Source organism: Canis lupus, chromosome 38 (genome assembly GCF_048164855.1).
Source record: "Canis lupus baileyi chromosome 38, mCanLup2.hap1, whole genome shotgun sequence".
Lineage (NCBI taxonomy): Eukaryota > Metazoa > Chordata > Mammalia > Carnivora > Canidae > Canis > Canis lupus.
Window position 1 is genome coordinate 19968768 of NC_132875.1, and position 23693 is coordinate 19992460.

A 23693-nucleotide genomic window follows, 5' to 3' on the forward strand; every position below is an offset into this window, starting at 1 on the left:
AGTTTTACAGAAATAATGTGGACATAACCCAAATATTACAATTAGATTTTGATTCTAATCCATCTTTTATATGTAATGTAAGAATTACCCTCAATCCTGATACAGAGATATAGAAGTTATTTATTCATCATATGCTTTCTAATTTGAACACATAAAAGATTTTGGAGTCAAAATTCAATTACTTTTGATGAAAGGGAGATCCATGTACTTTCTTATATCCAAATGTATAGCTCAGGACATAAAAATATCTAAAGGATATAAATTAAGAATCACCAGAAATAATTCTAAGATAAAGACTTTTTAAAAAGAATTGCAAGTTTTTGTAAGAAATGTTGATAAAATGTTTCTTTTCGTGGTATATCTAATCTTGCTCTTCAATCATTTAATATTATACTTTAGTCGGAATTATCTTCAAAAATTTAAATTAAAATATAGGTGGAGTTATATCAAGGATCTCAAAAATCCTACAGTAAAAAAAGGAAAACATTTTTTTTCTTAAATAAATGGAAAAGAAGACAGAATCACACATATGGTTAACACATACCAATGAGCTTTTACTTTATTTGTGTCATTGTCCAGAGTTATGGCTCAGTTATGGCTCCTCAGATATGTAATTGCAGTAATTTTCAGGCAAAATCCTGACTGAGAAAGTTATCTTTATGCATAGCTCTAGTGAGTGAGCATATTGTGTTAGAATTAAAGCAGACAATGACCTTTATATCTCAGTTCTCACTTCTCTAATAATTACCATTCTGAGTTTTCACTTCAAGTAACAGATAAACAACGTTAATTTAGGAAGGCATAAAGAATCATTATGAAGTCTTTTTTCCCCCTAAAAGAAGTAATATTGCTATCCATACAACTTTGGTTTACTGCCATCCCTGTTATTTCTCCTCATTAGCAATGGTCCACTTTTGATTTTCTCTAGTGATAGTTTCTTTTCTTACAAATGTAATCCTAGTTTGTGTCTCTGTGTCTTTCTCATGCTGCTCTCTGCTTGTACTGACCTTCCAGTAATTCAAGATTCACCTTTCAAGTAAAGTATTAAGCAGCATTGCTCCAAACACCAGGTTATGTCAAATGCTAATCTGTGCTCCCATAGAATCGTGTACATACATCTATCTACATTGCTCACTGTATTATATTGGAAATAAATATTTTGATGTATCTTATTTCCCCCTACTGCATTTGAATTTTCTTAATGACTATAGGCCCTATATTATTCAATTTTATATCCTTCAAATTTTGGCCTTAAGGTTCTGGGGACAAACTTGCAAGCAATTTGTTGGGGGGCCCTGAAGATGATAAGCCCACAGAGATGGATTAGAAAACAAAACTGAGACTTCATGTTCCAAATTATTGAATTCCATAGATGTTAAGTAAATATCTTTCTTTAAAAAAAAAGATTTTATTTATTTATTCATGAGAAACTCAGAGAGATAGAGAGAGGCAGAGACACAGGCAGAGGGAGAAGCAGGCTCTCTGCAGGGAGTCCGATGTGGGACTCTGTCCTGGGATTCTCGGATCACTCCCTGAGCCAAAGGCAGATGCTCAACCGCTGAGCCACCCAGGCATCCCAGTAAGTATCTTTCTTATACTAGTCTCTTTATTTTAATCATCTAATATTTTGGCAAAGAGTGCGAAACTAAAGTAGCATTTATGAAAATTTTGTTTAATGTTGGACAGATCCAAGCTTAAGTGAAAGTCGGATATTATAAACATCTTATATCTTTCCAGAAGCAATTTAAATGATATAATTTGACCTCTTATTTATTTTTATTTTGATGATATAGTTACTTTAATGAAATATGTCTAGCTAAAACATTTTATAGGAATATATTAGAAAGTGATGAAGACTGGAAAATATAATCACACACACACACACACACACACACTCCACAGAGGTATTAAATAATTTATTGGTATTTCTTTCAAATGGTAAGGAATTTTAGTATGTTAGTAGCTTGTATAAAATTTTCCATGAAAATGTTGGGGCATTTAGCTCAAGGAGCTATCCCTCCACAAATATGGTAAAAAAAAATGAGCAAAAATGATTAAAATTAAACTTTGGAATTCTGTAAATAAAGCCAGAGGTTTATAGTGACCAACTAAACAATTAATAAAGAAGTCATCTTAAAAACAGTTGGAGAGCCCTCAGTTGCCTTTGTTTTACCCTGCTCCTAGATCAACAGTGATCTTGAAGATGGCAACCCATGTTCCTGGCACCCTGATACAGAGGGAGCAAAAGATATTTTGTTCACAAAGAATTGCTCATATATCTTAATTTGTCTAGTGGCCGCCTGAAGGACTGACAAAAGTACTTGCTTTGGTTTCATCTGATTCAGAAATCTCTCAGGGCAGAAAAGTGACTACAGAGAGGCCTTTTCTTGAAAATTCTGAAAGGCAACTGAATAACCTACTCCAGCATGGAGCAAATGATTGAAATTTGAGAAACAATAATAGACATGCCAAAAGCCTGGGAAGAAAATCTGTGAAGAGTCTTTGAAAAGTCATAGCACTAAAAATCTCACATATATATTGGGGAATATAGAAAGTTATGTGCATGCCCAGAGTAGAATGTGCATTCAGAAAAGACCTGAGAAGATCTTAAGCTTTCAACCTCAGACTGATCTTTAGGCTCCATACAAGCAGGAAATAAAGATTAAGGCAGAGTTGTAAACAGGCTATGTAAGCGTTAAAGGAATGTTATAGCATATATCCAATGTGCAAAGACTAAAAGAGCTTTTGTTCTTGGCTTTAAGAATTCAAATAAATCTGTCAACATTAGCTAACAAAAAGATAAAGGAACAGAGACTTCAGAGACTACAAACAACAAATAATACAGTCCTTCCAAATATAGCTTATAAAAGTTCTTAAGCAAACAACTGATTAGAAGGCAAAGAAAGCGACAGCAACCACAAATCCTGAGATGGAAGAAGAATCTGACTTCTAAAATTAATATAACATTCAAGATGTTCAAGTTTCAACGAAAAATTATAAAGCATGCAAAGAAATGTATTCCCCACTCATAGGAAAATTAAACCAAAACCGAAATAGTTTGAAAGTGAAAGGATGAAAGAGGATGATATTCCATGCAAATAGGAACTGGGAAAGAACTGGACTTGCTATAGTAATATCATAAGAAACAGACTTTAGGTCAAAAAACTGTTACAAGAGACAAAGAAGGACATTATATATTGATAAAAGTCTCAATTCATCCGTGAAGGAGATATAACAGTTATAGACACATATGCACCTAATAGCAAATAGATACCTAAGAATAGTAACTTTTGATTTTTGAAATTCTTTTTCAGTTGACACTTCTTTATAATGTACCTCTGTTTAATTTACCTTCCTTTATAATTTAACCAACAATCTTAAAATACTTTATTTTTTTTTTGCTTAGTGATAAACCTTAACATTTTTTCCCTGTTACCTTTTTTAAAAATTTTTAATGGAGTTCAATTTGCCAACATTTAGCTTAACACCAAGTGCTCATCCCGCCAAGTGCCTCCCTCAGTGCCCATTACCCAGTCACCCCCAACCCCTCACCCACCTCCCTTTCCACTACCCCTAGTTCGTTTCCCAGAGTTAGGAGTCTCTCATGTTTTGCCACCCTCACTGAGATTTTCACTCATGTTCTCTCCTTTCCCTTTATTCCCTCTCACTAATTTTTATATTGCCCAAATGAATAAGACCATATAATGTTTGTCCTTTTCCGATTGACTTACTTCACTCAGCACAATACCCTACAGGTCCCTCCACATCGAAGCAAATGGTGGATATTTGTCCTTTCTGATGGCTGAGGAATATTCCAGTGTATACATAGACCACATATTCTTTATCCATTCATCTTTCGATGGACACCGAGGCTCCTCCCACAGATTGGCTATTGTGGACATTGCTGCTATAAACACTGGGGTGCAGGTGTCCCGGCGTTTCACTGCATCTGTATCTTTGGGGTAAATCCCCAGGAGTGCAATTGCTGGGTCGTAGGGGAGGTCTATTTTTAACTCTTTGAGGAACCTCCACACAGTTTTCCAGAGTGGCTGCACCAGTTCACATTCCCACCAACAGTGCAGGAGGGTTCCCCCTTCTCCGCATCCTCTCCAACATTTGTTGTTTCCTGCCTTGTTAATTTTCCCCATTCTCACTGGTGTGAGGTGGGATCTCATTGGGGTTTTGATTTGTATTTCCCTGATGGCAAGTGATGCGGAGCATTTTCTCATGTGCTTGTTGGCCGTGTCTATGTCTTCCTCTGTGAGATTTTTGTTCATGTCTTTTGCCCATTTCATGATTGGATTCTTTGTTTCTTTGCTGTTGAGTTTAGTAAGTTCTTTATAGATTTTGGATACTAGCCCTTTATCTGATATGTCATTCCAAATATCTTGTCCCATTCTGTAGGTTGACTTTTAGTTTTGTTGACTGTTTCTTTTGCTGTGCAGTAGCTTTTTATCTTGATGAAGTCTCAATAACTCATTTTTGCTTTTGTTTCTCTTGCCTTCATGGATGTATCTTGCAAGTAGTTGCTGTGGCCAGGTCAAAAGGGTGTTGCTTGTGTTCTCTTCCAGGATTTTGATGGAATCTTGTCTCACATTTAGATCTCTCATACATTTTGAGTTTATCTTTGTGTCTGGTGTAAGACAATGGTCTAGTTTCATTCTTCTTCATGTGGCTGTCCAATTTTCCCTGCACCATTTATTGAAGAGATTTTTTTCCAGTGGATAGTCTTTCCTACCTGGTTGAATATTAGTTGACCCTATAGTTGAGAGTCCACTTCTGGATTCTCTATTCTGTTCCATTGATCTATGTGTCTGTTTTTGTGCCAGTACCACACTGTCTTGATGACCACAGCTTTGTAGTACAACCTGAAATCTGGCATTGTGATGCCCCCAGATATGGTTTTCTTTTTTAATATTCCCCTGGCTATTAAGGGTCTTTTTTGATTCCACACAAATCTTAAGATGATTTGTTCCCATTCTCTAAAGAAAGTCCATGGTATTTTCATATGGATTGCATTGAATGTGTAAATTTCCCTGGGTAGCATAGACATTTTCACAATATTAATTCTTCCAATCCATGAGCATGGAATACTTTTCCATCTCTTTGTGTCTTCCTCAATTTCTTTCAGAAGTGTTTTTTCAGAAATGTAGTTTTTAGGGTACAGATCCTTTAACTCTTTGGTTAGGTTTATTCCTAGGTATCTTATGCTTTTGGGTGCAATTGTAAATGCACCCAGATTAATGACTCCTTAATTTCTCCTTCTTCAGTCTCATTGTTATAGAAATACCACTGATTTCTGGGCATTGATTTTATATCCTGCCACATTGCCGAATTGCTGTAGGAGTTCTAGCAATCTTGGGGTGCAGTCTTTTGGGTTTTCTATGTAGAGTATCACGTCATCTGTGAAGAGGGAGAGTTTGACTTCTTCTCTGCCAAATTGAATGCCTCTTATTTCTTTTTGGTGCCTGACTGCTGAGGCTAGGACTTCTAGTACTATGTTGAATAGCAGTGGTGAGAGTGGACATCCCTGTCATGTTCCTGATCTTAGGGGAAAGGCTCCCAGTGTTTCCCCATTGAGAATGATATTTGCTGTGGGCTTTTCATAGATGGCTTTTAAGATGTTGAGGAATGTTCCCTCTATCCCTACACTCTGAAGGGTTTTGATCAGGAATGGATGCTGTATTTTGTCAAATGCTTTGTCTGCATCTATTGAGAGGATCATATGGTTCTTGTTTTTTCTCTTGTTGATAAGATCTATCATGTTGATTGTTTTATGAGTGTTGAACCAGCCTTGTGTCCGGGGGATAAATCCCACTTGGTCATGGTGAATAATCTTCTTAATGTACTGTTGGATCCTATTGGCTAGTACCTTGTTGAGAATTTTTGCATCCATGTTCATCAGGAATATTAGTCTAATATTCTCCTTTTTGGTGAGGTCTCTGTCTGTTTTTGGAATTAAGGTGATGCTGGCCTCACAGAACGAGTTTGGAAGTATTCCGTCTCTTTCTATCTTTCCGAACAGCTTTAGTAGAATAGGTATTGTTTCTTCTTTAAATGTTTGATAGAATTCCCCTGGGAAGCCATCTGGCCCTGGACTTTTGTGTCTTGGGAGGTTTTTTGATGACTGCTTCAATTTCCTCCCTGGTTATTGGCCTGTTCAGGTTTTCTATTTCTTCCTGTTCCAGTTTTGGTAGTTTGTGGTTTTCCAGAAATGCATCCATTTCTTCTAGATTGCCTAATTTATTGGAGTATAGTTGCTCATAATAAGTTTTTTAAATAGTTTGTATTTCCTTGGTATTGGTCGTGATCTTTCCTTTCTTATTCATGATTTTATTAATTTGAGTCTTTTCTCTCTTCTCTTTAATAAGGCTGGCTAATGGTTTATCTATCTTATTAATTCTGTTGAGGACCAACTCCTGGTTTTGTTGATCTGTTCCACAGTTCTTCTGGTCTCTATTTCATTGGTTCTGCTCGAATCTCTATTAACTGTCTTCTTCTCTGGGTGAAGGTTTCATTTGTTCTTCCTTCTCCACCTCCTTTAGGTGCAAGGTTAGCTTTTGTATTTGAGTTCTTTCCAGGTTTGGGATGGATGCTTGCACTGCAATGTATTTTCCCCTCAGGACTGCTTTTGCTGTATCCCAAAGATTTTGAACGGTTGTATCTTCATTCTCATTAGTTTCCATGAATCTTTTTAATTCTTCTCTAATTTCCTGGTTGACCCTTTCATCTTTAGCAGGATGGTCCTTAACCTCCACATGTTTGAAATCCTTCCAAATTTCTTTCCTGTGGTTTAGTCCTAGTTTCAAAGCATTATGGTCTGAAAATATGCAGAGGACGATCCCAATCTTTTGGTATTGGTTTAGACCTCATTAGAGTGCCAGTATGTGGTCTATTCTGGAGAAAGTTCCATGTGCATTTGAGAAGAATGTGTATTCAGTTGAGTTTGGATGTAAATTTCTGTAAATATCTGTGAAATCCATCTAGTCCAGTGTATCATTTAATGTTCTTGTTTCTTTGGAGATGTTGTGTTTAGAATATCTATCAATTGTAGAAAGTGCCGTATTCAAGTCTCCAGGTATAAGGGTATTATTATCTAAGTATGTCTTAACTTTAGTTATTAATCGATTGATATCCTTGGCAGCTCCCACATTTGGGGCATTAAATATTCATGATTGTTAAGTCCTCTTTTGGATAGACCCTTTAAGTATGATAGAGTGTCCCTATTCATCTCTTACTACAGTCTTTGGGATAAACTTTAATTTATCTGATATGAGGATGGCTGCCCTTGCTTTCTTTTCAGGACCACTTGAATGGTAAATGGTTCTCCAACCTTTTATTTTCAGGCTGTAGGTGTCCTTACATCTAAAATATGTCTTTTAGCAAATAGATTGGTTGCTTTTTTATCCAGTCTGAAACCCTCTGCCTTTTGATGGGATCATTAAGCCCATTCACGTTCAGAGTTACTATTGAAAGATATGAATTTAGTGGCATCATGATACCTATTCAGTCCCTGTTTTTGTGGATTATTTCCTTGGACTTCCTCTTTCTTTTATGGAGTCCCCCTTAATATTTCTTGCAGAGCTGGTTTGGTGGTCACATGTTCTTTCAGTTTCTGCGTATCTTGGAAGCTCTTTATTTTTCCTTTTATTCTGAATGAGAGCCTTGGTGGATAAAGTATCCTTGCCTGCATGTTCTTCTCATTTAGGACTCTGAATATATACTGCCAGCCCTTTCTGGCCTGCCAGGTCTCTGTGGAGAGGTCTGCTGTAAACCTAATACTTCTCCCCATAAAGGTTAGAGATCTCTTGTGTCTTGCTGCTTTAAGGATCTTCTCTTTATCTTTGGAATTTGCAAGTTTCACTATTAAATATCGAGGTGTTGGATGGTTTTTATCGATTTTGGGGGGGGGGGGATCTCTCTATCTCCTGGATCTGAATGCCTGTTTCCCTTCCCAAGTTAGGGAAGTTCTCAGCTATGATTTATTCAAATACACTTTCTGGTCCTCTGTCCCTTTCGGCGACCTCTGGAACCCCAATTAAACGTAGATTTTTCCTTCTGAGGTTGTCATTTATTTCCCTTAACCTATCCTCATGATCATTTAATTGTTTTTTCTCTTTTTTCCTTAGTTTCCTTCCTTGCCATCAACTTGTCTTCTACGTCACTCACTTGTGCTTCTACCCTGTTAATCCTCGTCATTAGGACCTCCAGCTTGGATTGCATCTCATTTAATTGATTTTTAATTTGGTCTGATTAGATCTAAATTCTGCAGTCATGAAGTCTCTTGAATCATTTATGCTTTTTTCTAGAGCCACAGTAGCTTTATAATTGTGCTTCTGAATTGGCTTTCTGACATCGAATTTGTAATCCAAATTTTGTAAGTTGGTGAGAGAGAGGACTGTTTCTGATTCTTTTGTGGTGAGTTTTTTCTTCTAGTCATTTTGCTCAGTGCAGAGTGGCTAAAAACAAGTACTGGAAAAAGGAGAAAAAGAGAGAAAAAAGGGGGGGCAAACAGAAAACAAAAAACCAGGAGTGGTATCCTCTGATTCTATATACTGTCTCTAGACTTCCCCTGGAACTTCCCAGGGCTGCTTGGTCAAGAACTTGTTTTTCCCTGTCCTTCCAGCTGGTCTTCTGGAGGAGCGCCTGTTGTGCTGATTCTCAGGTGTGTGTACCTGGGGGAGCTGCCCAGCCCCCTGCCCGGTGTACCGCTCAGTGTGAGTGTTTATTCTGTGAGGCCCCTGCTCCCTGGTGGCCCTGCTCAGTCTCAGGTACAAGGTGACACCAGGAGGAGCAACAACAGTTCTGGAGTCAGCTCCCGCAGTAACTACCACAGCTCCCAGTCTGCAGGGGCTTGGATACTCTGGGGGCGGGGGGCACCAATCTGCATAGCTTAGGGCCACCTGGCAGCAGGAACCTCCTTGCCACCCTGTGTCCTCCTGGCCTCTGCCTGTCCCTGAGGGAGCGTGGGATCTTGGGCTCTGTCCCCTGGAGCCCTGGGCTCTGGGACCACACAGCCCCCTCTGCAAGGAGCCACCACCTGAGCCGCCGCCTGAGCTGCTCCCGGGCCCGTCAGGCAAGCGCCCCAGCCTTTTAAGGAGCTTGGCCTGCAGTGTGTGGCAGGCTCTCCCCTGGGGCGCTGTTACCCTGTTAGTGCCCCTGGGAGCCTGGGGGCATCCCCGCCCTCCTAGGATCCTGCCCGAGTTCCCTGTGAGCACCTTTCCATCTGGGAAGATTGGTGCAGCTCCTGCTTCTCCAGGACGGGGCTCTCCTGTCCTGGGGACACTCGCCCCGGCCTTAGCCCGGCTCCTCGCGGGGCCCCTCCCCCTTGGATGCTTTTTTATTTCTTTATTTTTTTTCCGTCTTCCTGCCTTGATAGAAGCCTGAACTCTTTTCACTGTAGTGTTCCAGCTGTTCTCTCTTTAAATCTCAGGCTGAATTCGTAGGTTCTCAGGATGATTTGAAAGTTATCTAGGTAAGTTGGTGGGGACAGGTAACTTGGGGACCCCACCTTTCCACCATCATGCCCCACCTCCACAATCCTTTTTCATTTCTTTTATTCATCTTTATCAACTTAGCAAAATTTGAACAATAGGAAAACCATATAAGATCAAGATGAAGCAATGTCATGTGGACTTAAATTAACAATTTCGATAACATAAAATAATGCTCTAATAATAATAGTGCTGTAATAAAAATAATGGAAAACCCTATTTATCTCAAAATAATAAATTTGCAGTGAATCTCTATTAATTACAGTACTAATACAAGGAATATATTATTCTCAACCAATTTAATCATAATGGTTATGGAAAAAAGCTAATAATTCGAATACTCAACTTAGATTATACAAATATGGGTCAGAAATGAGTCTCAAATGTGATGAGAATTCATTAAAGCAAAATGTATAACAATAAAATAAAACTGGGAAGTTACTATATTTAGCACTGAAACTGTGTGTGTGGGTGTGTGTGTGTGTGTGGTGGGATAGTTCTGGGTGAGGAGAAGGGGGAGAAAGAGATTATACATATATAGTCTTTCCTTAACACATCTTTTCAGGCTTTTTTTTTTTTTTACTAGTAATAAGAAGTTTTACAAAAGATATTTCCCAAACTCATCCTAGACAATATTAAAAAAAAATTAAAAAACAGTTAAATTGGGCAGCCCAGGTAGCTCAGCAGTTTAGTGCCGCCTTCAGCCCAGGGCCTGATCCTGGAGACTCGGGATCGAGTACCACCTCTGGCTCCCTGCCTGGAGTCTGCTTCTCCTTCTGCCTGTGTCTCTGCCTCTCTCTCTCTCTCTCCCTGTGTCTCTCATGGATAATAAATAAAATCTTTTAAAAAATTAAATTTATTTTATCAGCCTATTTCAATCCTATGAACTGACTGGGAATTTAGTCATTTTCAAGGCTATATATCTTATTAATATTTTTGGCTTTATAAACAAAAACTAATAATTTCTAGGACAAAAATAAAATAATTACATTAAAATATTCTTCCAGAATACTGGCCATGGTATAATGTCCATACAGTTGCAATGTACACACATACACATACAACAAATAAAAGCTGCCAAAACTCTGAAAGTCATTTTCCTACAAATATTAATTTAACACCTTTATGTGTCAATTTTTGGAAGGTGTTTTAAATTCTTGGTATTTTTATCATAATGAAGTAAAACATTTGTTTAATATTTATGTATAAATAGAAGTATGAATAAATACTGAAACAATTCAATTAAAGATGTACATTTAAATTTTATAGGGCAAAAGTACAAAAGTATCAAAAAATAATAAAATTGCCAAATAATCAACTTATGAATTTAGTCTCAAGGTATATTGGAAATTACTAAATCTTTCATTAGTTAGTCTGAAAAAAAGAATATATAAAGAACAATAAAGAAAGACACTAGCCCAGTAGAACTCTAAAACTAACATAGTAGACATTTTCTGCTGCTGAACACCAGCAAATTGTGCCTGAAAATTTAGATTTTGTATATAAAAATACTAACTGAAATGCTATTTCCCAGTAGGTAATTTATACATTAACTACAAATCTCCAACCTATTTTTCAAAAATATAACTAAAATAGCAAAACACACACACATATGCATACACAACAAAAAATCTACTTAGATTTTTTTTATGTGAAATGCTTAAACCATAGTTCTCTGATCACCACAGTATCAACATGCTGTTAAATAATTGCTATCTCTTTATAATAGCATTTCTTTTTCCCTTTGCTCTCTCTCTACACAAGTTTATTCAGCATATTTTTGAATCTTTAGACAGTCACTGTACACATTAACAAAAATGTGGATTAAATATGCAAGGCAGTTCTGAACAAGTACAAGGTTGCAGAACATCATCACACTGAATACAGCATGAGTCTCTTAAATCCAACAATATCCAGGACAGACAAATCTTTCTAAATTATAGTGAATTCCTCAAATAGCTACATACAATTACAGTTAATTGAATTTGGAATACAATTATAGATTTTTCCTATGTAGTTTAATGTTTTATTTATCTTTGAAAATAAAAGTGTTTCCATGCAAATATTAGCCAATAACACTGAACTGAGAGACATAGAGAGTCTATGACGTATAGTTATAAATTCAAGCGATGGTCTACTAGATTAATATTGACACAGAAGAGAAAAAGTTCTATTCTTATTTTTGCTCAAAGATATAGAACTGAAATTATGAACAATCAACATATTAAAGGAAATAGAAACAGAAAGTTAAATCCTTACCTGAGGACAAAAAAAAAAACTGGACATATTTTAAGAAATCCGTGGACATCAACAAAGATATATTTAATTTTACACACGATGATATCAGTACCAATAACCACCTGCCTCCGTTCAAGTTGCACATCCTCTGAAGCAATATTTAAAGCTACTTATATTGAAAAATAATTATTAGGAACACTTCTAATAAAGATGTTTATTTATTATAAATCTCTCTTCTACAAGTCAGACCATCTGGGTTGACATCCTATTTCACATAGCACTTTATAAACTGTGAATTTACCATGTCTTTATTTTAGAAGCCTATAATTCAAATAGCAACATTTAGCTATTAAGCTGATTTTAGTTTTAAATTATCTAATGCGTAAAGATGGCCTGATTTATAATCCAGCAGGGTAATACATCCCAAGAAATATCATCCACAACCTCACTTCTCCTCTTCCATTTTGCCTATGTTTGGCTTGAAAGTTCACAAACAAAATTCACAATTTGTGCTACTGAAAGTAAATTTTCATTCATGATTATTCTTGCAAACTTATTTGGAGCATTACATCTATGTTAATGCAAATACATATGTCGAGTTTCCCATTTAGGGAATGAAGACTGTTTTTTCTGAGGTACTTTTCTATAATAAATTAAGCAACATGCATTTTCCCAAAGCCTATTTGAATTATAGGACTAATGGAATAATATTTTTAGATTGTTGTATAGAATTTTTCTCTTTAAAGAACAACGAATGGACTTCTCATTTCTACTTTTGCACATAAGAAGTTTGGAGATGGCCACTCCATCCCAACAAGTAAAAAAAAAAAAAAAAAAAAACCCAACCGACTGAAAAATGAACTCTTCTATCCTTGGAAGAAGGTGGGATGCAGGAAAAACTGCTGCCATCAAATGGAAGAAACAGGCAAATACAGGCAGACTCTGTTTACTGGAGCAGATACTTGGAAGCAGAACCACTGCAGAAGGCTGTCTGGGTGGCTCAGTGATTGAAAGTCTGCCTTTGGCTCAGGTTGTGATCCCAGGGTCCTGGGATAGAATTTAGCACTGGGCTCCCTGCAGTGAGCCTGCTTCTCCCTCTGCCTATGACTCTGCCTCTCTCTCTGTGTCTCTCATGAATAAATAAATACAATCTTAAAAAAAAAAAAAAAAAAAAAAAGAACCATTGCCGGATCCAGTGCCAGAGTAGGAAATCTATGCTGTAATTGATGAATTGCTGGAGGCTCAGTGAGGACAACTCTGAGAGTTGAAAATCCCAGGGGAACGCATCCAAGGGGCCTTCCATGATATTGTGAAATTTAACTCCAGGAGCCCAACCAGGTTCCCACCATAAATGTCAGATAAAATCCCCTCAGGCTTCTGATAGAACCTTAGCAAAGGGAACCATTTTAAATAATACCAGAGCATTGCATTCTTAGGATGATCTGCCCTCAGAGGAAACTAGTTAAATAGAGCCTAACCTGCTGGGAATATTGGAAGTATTGTCAGAGCCTAATTGATCTGGGAAAGGGAAACAACCAACTCCAGCTGGCTGTAGCTTTCCACAGGGGGAAGAGAAATATCCAACTTTAGCCCACTCTATCGATCCTGACCTACCTAAAAATGGAAGAAAACAAACAAACAAACAAACAAACAAACAAACCCTGAGAAACACTTGTGAAGTTCATAGTCCATAGGCATAGGCTTATAAAAACAAAGCAAAACAAACCCCGAGATATAATTATTGGATCATAGAATGATTTTTCTCCTCTCACACCTTATTGTCATATTACTAAATGTCTATTTATAGCAATTCCTTTTAGTCTTTACATCATGTCCAGTTAATCAAGAAAAAATTACAAGGCATACCAAAAGGTAAAAACCACAATTTGAAGAAAAAGAGCATGCATCAGAACCAGACATGGCAGGATGTTGGCATCATCATCAGATTGGGAAATTAAAACAACTATGATTGATATGCCAAGGGATCTAATGAATAAAATGGGCAGCATCCAAGAACAGATGGACAAAGTAAGCAGAGAGATGGAAATACTAAGAAATAATCAAAAAGAAATTCTAGAGATTAAAAACCACACAAAAATAAAGAATGCCTCCAGTAGGCTTTCTAATAGACTGGACACAGGTAAAGAAAGACTCTGAGCTAGAGGATAGAATCCTCAATAGAATGAGCAAAAATTGAAAAGTAAAGAGAACAATGACTGAAAAAAAAAAAAAAAACCTGGAAAGTCCAAAACCTGTACTGCAACATGGTATTTGTGTATAGCATACACAAAAATACCAAAAGAAAAAAAAAAGAGTAAAAGGAACAGAAAAAAAAATATTTGAAACAATAATGATTGGAAATGCAAAATGGTGCAGCTACTTTGGAAGATATCTGATGCAGCAATTGTTCACTGGTATTTATCCAAAGCAATTGAAAACTTACATCACACAAAAACCTGCACATAGATGTTTACAGTGGCTTTATTTATACTTGCCCAAATTTGAAGCCCATGAAACCCTTCATTAGGTGAATGGATGAATAAACTGTGGTCCATCCAAACAAAGCCATCTTAATCAGAGCTAAAAAGAAATAACCTGTCAAGTCATGAAAAGACATAGGTGAACCTTAAATGCATCTTACTCGGTGAAAGAAGTCCATCGCAGATGGCTATCTACCCCACGATTTTAATTATAGGACATTCTGGAAAAGGCAAAATTAGGGAGACAATAAAAGATCAGTGGTTGCTTAGGGTAGCAGCAAAAGGGAGATAGAGATGAATAGGTGGAGCACAGAGGATTTTTAGGGCAGTGAAAATACTCTGTATGATATTATGATGATGGATATATGTCATCATACATTTATCCCAAGCCATGGAATGTACAAAACTAAGAGTCATTCAAAGGTAATTATGGCCTTTGGGTAATGATGATGTGTCAATATACGTTTGTGTTTGGTAAAAAATGTACCATTCTGGTGAGTGTTGTTGGTAATAGGAGAGGCTTTCCATGTGTGTGGCTTGAGGTAATATGGAAAAAATCTCCATAACTTCCTCTCAATTTTAAATCTAAAACTTCTCTAAAAATAAAGTCATAAAGGGCACTTGTGTAGCTCAGTGGGTTAAGCATCTGACTCTTGATTTTGGTTCAGGTCATGATCTCAGGGTCAGGAGATTGACCCTGTGTCAGGCCCCACACTCAGCATGGAATCTGCTTGAGATTCTATCTCTCCTCTCCCCTGGTCCATTCCCCATTTGGGCATTCTTCCTCACTATAAACAAACAAATAAAATCCTTTAAAAAATTAAAAAAATAATTTCTTAAAACTCAACAAATTACATCTGATTTTCCAGTATAAAGTAAAATAAACCACATATTTGACTTTTATATGTTATTTTGGCATTAATTAAATTTAGTTATTTTATCTCAGTGATTATAATAAAGGGTACTATTGCTTATGTTGGGTTCATAATATACACTTTATTAGAGTAAACAATGCTGGGGATTAACTGAAAATACAATTAAATTTGTAATGTAATTCATGCATGTAATAATTTTTGGTATATCTGAGTACCAGTTTAAAAAATATTTTATAAAATAATACTTGGTGGTGGCATTTTAATAGTAATTTTAAACATTTTTTTAAAATGCAGAATTTCACATGTAATAACTAAATGAAATTACAACAAATGGAAGTAAGTTATGGTACCCTTTAATAATTTAAAGATTTTCCTCATTTAAATTTTTGGCATGTTGACAGATGCAGTTCAATTCTTTTAATATAAAACTAATTTTGTTCAATATAAAACTGAATTTTTATGTTGAATGAAGCCTCATCTCAGAAGGTACAGAAGAAAGGAAACACTAATTTGCAAACTACTAACACATTGACAAAACAATACAGGGTAATGTGAGCTACAAAATGTTGAGACTTTAAATCAATCAAAAATATAACACATTACTTAAAACCAAAACTTTCCAAGAATAATACCTAATACTCTAACTTCATGGAATGCATAAAATAAGTTGTCAATCATAGAAACTTTATGTTTTTTGTACTTAAGAGAAGTTAGGCATACCAGCAATATTTCAGATTTATGTAGGGCATATATGAAATGTGAGCAATTTAGGGCAAAAATTGAACTTCCTAAGTTTTATTTTCATGTAATGTCCATGATTATCTAGAGATTTGCATCAAAAGATCAAAATGATGAGGTGATTATGCACAGATTCAAAATTTCAATCATACCATCTGTAGGTGGTCTCAATAATGAGATCCTCATTGCCTAAAGGAAAAGAAAAAGATCGGCAAGCTGGTTTCCTGCAAAATTAGAGGAAATACTACATCTAGGATAGTTTCACCAATCATGAAATTAACTTTTTTGTTATCATTTCTCTCAAATAATTAGTTCCTTTTAGACATAAAAATAAATACTTTGAAGATAAAACTGAGGTTATTTGCAATGTCACTTACATGTTACATGATTAAATGCATAATTATGTATCTATAATTTTACAAATTATATACAGTTCTCATCTCTCAAATTCAATCTTGATTTATAAAAGCTGAACTAGTCGACATATTTTAAAATAGGTATAGAGGAAATGGCAGTCAGAGTATGCACTCTCCATTTTCCCCTATGGTGCTCAGCCAGCAAAATGACCATGATTGACTGATTATTGGGATCTACAGGGGAAATAGATAATCCTCAGGCCAAAAGTCCTTAGGAAGATGCTTTATTATGAATTATAATTTGTTATGCTACAGTGAAGACTAAGAACTCAGCATATTGTTAATAAATTGCCATGCGTGGGTCTCTTATGGCAATGATCATCAATCAATTCCTTAATGGTTAAAGTGAATGTATTTCCTGGAGAAATGATGGGAGAGACTGCCAATATAAACTACTCAAATGGTTCAGAGTTTGGGATAAAGAAAAATCATTAAAAATCATGGTATTGATCATAAGTCAATAACACTCCAAAGTACCTATCAAAATAAAATTCAAAAGCATTTTGAAGGACCATTTCCAAAACTTAGGTAACACAATTATCCTCTTGAATATAATTATGTATTCAGCTGAATACATTATTTGTTCAAATCATAAATACCAAATAGCACATGAAAAGTGGAATAAATGACAACAAATGACACAAAGGATAGGAGGAGGAATTGGAAACATTTATCATAACATATTTATATATTATTCACTGTATTAATGTATATAGATGCATACTAATAACATGTAGATATAAAGTATACAATAATATACATACAATTAATAATATATACATTATTAGTATACATCTAATTCATATACTCATGAAATAATATACTATTTGAAGGAGGTCTTAAATTAGTAAAAACTGAACATTATAAATGTTAAAAGAACTGTTATAATGAAAAGGGAATAAAATGGGATCATATAAAATGTTCCGTTAAAACCAGATAAGACAGTAAAAGCAGCCTCTGTCAATAAATAGAAAATAATTCTGAATATGGTTTGTATTAATCCAAGTATACCAATAATTATTTTATTTATTTATTTATTTATTTATTTATTTATTTATTTAGGAGAGACAGAGAGAGAGAGAGAGGCAGAGACATAGGCAGACGGAGAAACAGACTCCTTGCAGGAGCCTGATGAGGGACTCGATCCAGACCCCAGGATCAAGACCTGAGCCAAAGGCAGAAACCCAACTGCTGAGTCAACCGGGGTCCCAATAATTCCCTTAAATATGAATGATCTATAGACTGCAATTAAAAGAGATATTATGAGAGTGGATTAAAAAAAGCCAACAACACAAAACCTGAAAATCAAGACCCAACTCTATGAGTTCTATAAAAAACCCACTTTAAATATAAAGACTCGGGGTGACTGAGTGGCTCAGTGGGTTAAGTGTGTGACTCTTGATTTCTGCTCAGGTCATGATCTCAGGGTCCTGAGACCCAGCCCTGTGTAGGGTCTTGTGCTGGACATGGAGTCTGCTTGGCATTCTCTCTCTTGCTCTCCCTCAGCCCCTCCCCCAACTGCTCACCTCCCCCCTTCTCTCAAAATAAATAAATAATAAAAACTTAGATTAAAAGTAAAGGGATATACTTTGTTTCCGGGAAGATGAAGTGTCATACCTTTCCTTATTCCTCATCCTAAGTCTAGTGAAAAATCCTGGACATTACATATAAAACAAACATAAGTAGTCTATGAAAGGTGCAAGGACCTCAAAGCCTAAAGAATGACATGGTGATGAATTCTTTGGCTTTTCTTTTTACTTCATATATCATAAAATATTCTTCATATATTTTGGAATTTGGGGACTCCAAAGGGCACTGGCCAAAAAACTCCAACAAAAGCCTGTCTTTCTAGCTAAAGGAATAGGAAGGGAGCAGTCCAAGAAGACAAAAATATTAGACAGTAACTGTTCTACTTCAGTAAAATAACATAGAAAATACTATAACCCTCACTTTCACCCATGCCAGCAGATGGTGAATGGGGAGCCTGAACTTCCACCTTTATGAAGCTATAATGAGCTTCCTCAACACTGTTGCCAGAAAACACTGCTGTGTTGTCAGAAAACTCCCAGTACAGAGACTGGACTTTCATAACCAATTGCCAGTAACAAAGTTTTTCTTCCATAGTAATGTCAATGGAAACCATGTATAGACCTATGACTTCTAGGCCCACTTGGGTATAATGTGCTTCCTTTTACCTTCATCACTGAGGTGGTATCAGAGGAGTCCAAAAAAAATCAAGACTTTCAACATTACTCAGTGGAAACCAGTGCTGTTTGTGAAGACTACATTAGGACCCCAAATTCCCATGCATGGTCAACCGTAACGAGGAGCTCAATACATATTGGGGTATCAATTGAAATCCAGTAATGAATATGAGATTCTACCACATGCAGAGGAGTCCTTCCCTTCACTTGCCAAAATGCTGTCAAAAAGTCACTTTAAGCAGAAAATTCATGTAAGATCCAGAGTCTCACAACATAATAAAAATGCCCATGTTTCAATCTTTTCATGTAAAGAACCAGGAAGATCTCAAACTATATGGAAGGAATCAATCATAGATACCAATACTAAAAAGTCAAAGATACTGAATTATTTCATTAAGATTTTAAAGCAGTTATCACTGGGATGCCTGAGTGGCTCAGTGGTTGAGCACCTGCCTTCACCTTAGGGCATGATCCCAGAGTTCCAGGATCAAGTCCCATGTCAGGCTTCCGATGAGAAGCCTGCTTCTCCCTCTGCCTATGTCTTTGGCTTTATCTACATGTCTCTCATAAATAAATAAATAAATAAATAAATAAATAAATAAATAAAATCTTTAAAAAAACACAGAGGTTATTATTAAAATAGTTCAAGGAACAATTAGATGCATGCTTAAAACAAAGTTAAAAAGCTCTCAAAAAAAATGGAGGGGTACCTGGGTGGCTCAGTGGTTGAGCATCTGCCTTTGGCTCAGGTTGTGATCCTGGGATCCTAGGATCAAGTCCTGTATCAGGCTCACCATAGGGGGTCTGCTTCTCCTTCTGCCTGTGTCTCTGCCTCTCTCTTTCTGTGTCTCATTAGTAAATAAATAAAATATTTTTTTTTTAAATAGAAAGCTTCAGGAAGAAAAAAATATAAAAGAACAAAATACAAGTTTTGGAACTGAAAAATATGTCTGAAGTAAAAATCTTAGTAAATAGGCTCAAGAGCAGAATGAGGGACAGAAGGAAGAGTCAGTGACATTGAAGGTAGAAAGTGGCAAATACTCAATTTAAACAGAGAATGACAAAGAACAATGGCGTAAAAAGAATGGAACAGAACATCAGTGACCAGTGGGACTATTAATTAATTAATTAATTAATTCATTCATTCATTCATGATAGACATAGAGAGAGAGGCAGAGACACAGGCAGAGGGAGAAGCAGGCTCCATGCTGGGAGCCCAATGCGGGACTCCATCCGGGACTCCAGGATCGAGCCCTGGGCCAAAGGCAGGCGCTAAAATGCTGAGCCACCCAGGGATCCTCCAGATTTTCCAAAAAAGAAAATCTGGGCAGCCAAGGTGGCTCAGCGGTTTAGTGCCGCCTTCAGCCCAGGGTGTGATCCTGGAGACCCGGGATCGAGTCCCACGTCAGGCTCCCTGCATGGAGCCTGCTTCTCCCTCTGCCTGTGTCTCTGCCTCTCTCTCTCTCTCTCAGTCTCTCATGAATAAATAAACAAAATCTTAAAAAAATAAAAAAGAAAAAAAGAAAATCTAATATTCATCATGGAGTCTTATAAGAAAAGGAGAAAACGGGAGACTGAGAAAATATTCCAAGAAATAGTGACAGAAATCCTCCCAATTTGAAAAAAAATATTCCATAAGCCTGTAAGTTTAAGAGGGTAAATGAGTCCCAAATATAATAAACCCACAGAAATACTTAATAAGACACTTCACATTTAAGCTTTTGAAAACTGAAGACAAGTTTTGAAAGCAAAGAAAAATGACACTCCACATACATGAACAGAAATTTATATGAAAGACAATAGAAATATACAAAAGTTGGAGACAAGGATACAGAGTGTTGAGAGGGATATTATACTACTAAATACATGCATTAAAAAGAATAGTCGGGATCCCTGGGTGGCGCAGCAGTTTGGCTCCTGCCTTTGGCCCAGGGCATGATCCTGGAGACCCAGGATCGAATCCCATATCGGGCTCCCGGTGCATGGAGCCTGCTTCTGCCTCTGCCTGTGTCTCTGCCTCTCTCTCTCTCTCTCTCTCTCTGTGACTATCATAAATAAAAAAAGAGAAAAGAATAGTCCAACCATGTGTACACAAACTTTTTAATATTGAAGATTCAAAAGCTTCTAAGCCCCTGTCTCCAGCTCCTGCACTAAACATGTATCTTATGTCCTCTATCAGCAGGGAGATGATTCCTGCCAGCAAATACAGAAATACATGTGCATTGGACTTCTTGACCTTGCTGAGTGAAGCAGCAAGATTGCTCTATGGGCAAGAAACAAAAAAATGAGGTGTATGCACCAGATCTGGCTACTGAGAGCAGCTTAAACAACTGGCCCAGTGGTGTACTGACCTCTTTTGTGTAGAGAAAAATGGCTATTAGTAAGAAAATCAGTGAGGAGGAAATCCAAAAGCTAGAGGAAAAGTGACCCTACACAACCACTTGAATAGCATGGATAGCAGACCCAGTGAGCTGCCCAGGCCATTATCACCCTTCAGGAACAGATTGAGGTCACCTAGAGGCCAAAATGCTAAAAGATATAAAAAATAATTGGCCCCCAAAAGTTCAATGAATTCCTCCACCTATGGTTTAAGCCACAATATACCCAGTTCATCTCAAGCCATCACCTTGGCGGTCCCAACCACCAGCAATGCTGCACCATGTCTACACCAGAGTTGAGTATGCAGTATGGTCATGTGGTATCCATGGTCCAACTGCCCCTGGGCTCAGTGACCACCCTCACACTGCCCTTCATCCATATATTCAGGATCAATGTGTCCTTGCATCCCTTGGCTCCTCCTATCATGGCACCCCACCCAGCCCCCATGACTGTGCCAACAGCCTTTGTATCTGCTCCACCTGTGGCACTTGTCCCAGCTCCAGGCTCATTGACTGCTGTCTACATTCTACTCCATTGAAGATGAGCCTAACCTTTCTCTGAGAAACTGAAGACAGAGGACATCCTTGTTCTAGAGGAGTTCTTATGCAGAAACAAGAGTCCTCTGTCCATCAAATTCCAAGTGCCCAACAGATAAGACAGAATTGAAACTAAAGGAGCAGTTACTGCTCTTCATCATCCTACTCAAAGACCAGGTCTCTGCCATCCAGATGAAAATCCACAAAGCCACAGGCATGCGGCAGGGAAACAAACTACAGCATGAGGTCATCTTCATTGAGGATTCCAAATTGCTGGTTTGCTATGACATGATCCTCAAGAAGAGAAGGAGAAAGAAGTGGAAAGGAGAAGCTTGCTCCCAGCCACTGCCATTTTGCCTCTCTTTTTCCCAAACCCATGCCTCAGACCTAAAGACCTATGTGGGGCCTTGCCTCCACATTTGCTTTTCTCTTACTAAATTTGAAATTCAAATTGTCCTACAGAGTTTCATTCCCTGTATACACTCCCCACATTGCAAAGAGTGGCAGGCTTTTGAAGCCTTTCTCCTTCACGGTGGTTTCTGGGATCCCTTTGTGTCAGGATCTTGAGTTGAGAGGATTCATCTTGGGGAGAGCCCACTAGAAATTGTGAGCCCAGGGACACCCTGCAGGATCATGTCATAGTGCCAAATGGCACTTGGCTGATAGTATACGATCATTATAATTATTAACCATTTTGTACATTGCCATGGGCTGTCAAAAAACCTTGGATGCTTAAGTCCTTCAAATCAATCCTCTAGATTCCACTTCAAGAACCTAGAAATAGAAGAGAAAAACAAATCCAAAACTAGCAAATGGAAGGGAATAATAAGTATAGAGCAGAAATCAATGAAATTGAAAACAAAATAATGTAAGTCAGTGAAACAGAGGGCTGAAAAGATCATTGAAATTGGCAAACCTCTAATAGTACTGACAAATGAAAAAAGAGAAGATACAAGTAAGCAGAAATGGAACAAGAGATATCTCTATGAACCGGCAGATGTTGGAAGGATAACAAAGGAATACTACTAACAACTTTATATGCACACACATTTAACAATGTTTTGGACCAAATCTTCCAAAACACAAGCTATCATAACTAATCCAATAAGAGATCATTTGAATGGTTCTGTAACTATTAAGGAAATTGAATTTGCAATTTTTAAACTTGCCAAAAGTAGTTTCGGATTCTCTTATTGGAAAATTACATCAAATGTTTAAATATGAATTAACATTATTTATAAACAATATTTTCCAAAAGAAAAAGGGGGAGGTTGGGATCCCTGGATGGCGCAGCAGTTTAGCGCCTGCCTTTGGCCCAGGGCGTGATCCTGGAGACCCAGGATCGAATCCCATGTCGGGCTCCCAGTGCATGGAGCCTGCTTCTCCCTCTGCCTATGTCTCTGCCTCTCTCTCTCTCTCTCTCTGTGACTATCATAAATAAATAAAATAAAATAAAATAAAATAAAATAAAATAAAATAAATTAGAAAAAGGGGAGGGAATCATTCTCCAATTCATTTTAGAGAGTTAATATTACCTTCATACCAAAACCAGACAAAACAGTGCATTAGGAGAAAAGTAAAGCCACATTATTTCATGCATTATTCATAAATATTCCTAACAAAATACTATCAAATAGAAATAAAAATATACAATGATTCCTCAAGACCAGTCGAGGTTTATTACAGAGTACAAGACTTGGTCAGCATTTGAAAATCAATCAAGTCTACGGCCATACCACCCTGAACACACCCGATCTTGTCTGAAAATCAATCAAAATAAATCACTGTATTATCAGGATTAAAAAAAACAGTGAAGAGGGGGACAATGCAGTCATAGACAATACATTTCAAAAAGGTTCTTTGAAAGGGATTCTTTAACATATATTTGAAAGGAATAACATTGTTTGCCCAGTTAAAAAAAAAAAATCCCCTCATTCATTCTGAAACTCACTAGTTTCATTCTTGTTGAAATTTATCAAATAGGTATTCTGCAAATATTTTTGCCAGGTCTGTCTTTTCTTTCTCTTATCAGTCTTTCAAAAACCCAACTTGTCAATTTTTTCTCTCATGAACTATATCATACTTTTGAATTTGTATCTAAAATCTCATTACCAAGCCCCAAATCAATTATTCTGTTGAAGCTTTAACTACTTTTTCCCAACTACAGATATTTAGTGCTTTCTTATTTTGAGAAGCCTGACTTTTTTCATCAAAGCAAATGAAGAAAACAGGCAGATTCATTACTGAGTGAGAAACTAAGAAACCAAGAAAATGGATTTTGTTAAAGTAACATCCCATTCCTGCAGGTGTAAAAGATTATACAGGCTTACAGG

At 36.9% G+C, this 23693-nt stretch overlaps 1 long non-coding RNA gene across 3 annotated transcripts in view; it reads left to right on the forward strand.

Moving 5' to 3' along the window:
- Window positions 1-23693, forward strand: part of LOC140626826 (uncharacterized) — a 79437-nt gene that overhangs the window by 16306 nt on the left and 39438 nt on the right. For 2 of the 3 annotated variants that reach the window (XR_012025825.1, XR_012025827.1), the window contains exon 4: window positions 2185-3238. The exons of the other annotated variant lie outside the window; for it this stretch is intronic. This is a non-coding gene — a long non-coding RNA (uncharacterized lncRNA). Of the gene's footprint in view, window positions 1-2184; window positions 3239-23693 lie in introns of those variants that run through there. 3 annotated transcript variants of the gene reach the window in all.